The sequence below is a fragment of the Cheilinus undulatus genome, linkage group 20, assembly GCF_018320785.1.
Source record: "Cheilinus undulatus linkage group 20, ASM1832078v1, whole genome shotgun sequence".
Classification (NCBI taxonomy): Eukaryota; Metazoa; Chordata; class Actinopteri; order Labriformes; family Labridae; genus Cheilinus; species Cheilinus undulatus.
In genome coordinates this window covers 21421126-21423372 of record NC_054884.1, presented here as the reverse complement: position 1 = coordinate 21423372, position 2247 = coordinate 21421126, and the positions used below count along the sequence as shown (strand labels likewise).

The following is a 2247-nucleotide window of genomic DNA, read 5'->3' as shown; positions in this document are numbered from 1 at the left end:
AACGTACAACATAACAGTGCAATCCATTATCTGTGCTGCTTGTCCTGTTTTGGGTTGCGGGGGCTGGAGCTGATCCCAGGTGTCATTGGGCAAGTAGGGAGGTGATCCTGGACTGTTCACCACTCAATCACAAATTCAGTACATGGAGGAAAACAAGCAGTCCCACTCACACTGACACCTACTGCCATTAGAGCCCCTAATAAGATGGACGAGAATGTTTTTGGACTGTGGATGGAAGCTTGAATACCCAGAGAGAACTCCCGCATTCATGGGGAGAACATGCAAACTCCATACAGAAAGACTCTGGATAACCAAGATTAAAACCAGGAACCTTATTGCTGAGGTGACAGTTCTAACCACTGCACCATTGTGAAGCCCCAATACAATACAAGATAGCACAGTACAATATGATGTGGTACAATTATGTACCACATGATTGTACGACAATATGAGACAGTTTGTTACAGTGCGGTACAGTATAATAAAGTGCAACACAATGCCGGATAAAACAATACAATATGTTACAAGACAGCTTGATATCATAAAAATTTATGTCCGAGCAACACCTCCGTCCCTGCACTTACCCTTACTCACTCAACTCAAGTGCCATGGAGGAATCGAGTAGTTGACGTTTCTTGCTGCAACCTTCTCTTTTCAAGCTTTCTTCCCGTCTGATCATTCCGATCCCTGACCGTTTTTTAAAATGTTTTGAACTCTGGGCGACTTTCTAACAAGCTCTGAAATCATGCAGTACATCATCGGCATCGGCGCCGTAACCAGTGGAGGGAAAACCACCCTCACCAACAGACTGATCAAAAACCTGCCCAACTGTTGTGTGGTCCACCAGGATGACCTCTTCAAGCCCCACGATCAGACTGAAGTTGGTGAAGATGGCTTTAAGCAGTGCGATGTCATCAATGCTCTGGACATGGACGCCACGATGAGTACGATCTACGAATGGTTGGATAACCTGGTGAAGTTTGAGAAATCTCATGGCGTTAATAACACCCTGGACACTGAGGTCGTCCCAAAGTCTGACACTAAGGAGGAGGAGACTTACATCCTTATTGTGGAAGGTTTTTCGGCTTTACACCTACGAACCTTTGATTGACGTGCTGAACCAACGTTACTTTATTTCCATCCCATATGAAGAATGCAAAAAGAGGAGATACTCTAGGAACTACACGGTGCCAGAGCCACCCGGCCTGTTCGATGGCCACGTCTGGCCCATGTATTTGAAACACAAGAACATCCCACATAAGTGAGAAAACTGTGCAATAGGAGATTTATGGAATGGGTTTCCATGGCTGAGCAGCTTCATGCAAGCCAAGCCCAAGTCCAACGCCAAGACTGTGGAGCAGTGGAAATGTGTTCTATGGAGTGACGAATCACGGTGCTCTGTTTGGCAGTCATATGGCTGAGTCTGAGTATGAGGCCTTACCTCAACCACGTGGAGCATGGGATGAAATGGAACGGAGATTGTAGGCCAGGCCTTCTCGTCCAATGTCAGTGCTTGACCTTATAAATGCTCTACTGAATGAATGGGCACAAATTCCCACAGCACTATTCCAAAATCTTGTGGATAGTCTTCCAAGAAGAGTGGAGGCTGTTATAGCTGCAAATGAATGGAAGGGCACCTTCATATTAAAGTTTAGTATGATATATGTATATTATAGTTTGATGCATTATGATACAATAAGTTACAATGCAATGTGATACGGTACAGTACAGTATACAGTGTTAAAATGTGGTTCAATATGTTTTAGTATAATAATGAAACACATTATGTTACAATGTGGTAAAATGAGTTTTCTATGTTTGATATAGTATGGTTCAGAAGACTAGAGAATAATACCACTTTGATGCTGGACACTGTACTTCTACACTGTCAGTCCTGGCCTTAATTTTGTTGTGGGATTCACATCATTAATTTCCTGTTCCTGCTGACCCACTGTATCCCACGCACCTGCTGACCCTCCTCTCTCTATTTTCCTTCTCCCTGACAATATGCTTGTTTTGTCCTCACCTCAACATTGTGCTTTGTGAACCCTGGTCTAACCTCTCTGTCATATTTTTTTTTTTTTTTTTGGAGTTTTTTTTTCTTTTTTTTTTTTTGCGAAGGACACAGCCTGAAGACACTGGAGCAATATTAAATGAAATAATTTCAGCAACGACAAGGAGAAAAGAAACCCTGCAAAATGTGACATGGCAACAAACAACCTCCAAGTATCAAATAAGATGCTTACA

At 42.9% G+C, this 2247-nt stretch overlaps 1 pseudogene; it reads left to right on the top strand.

Moving 5' to 3' along the window:
• The first annotated feature begins 745 nt into the window (after positions 1-745).
• Positions 746-1265, top strand: LOC121528613 (annotated as a pseudogene).
• The last annotated feature ends 982 nt before the right edge of the window (positions 1266-2247 follow it).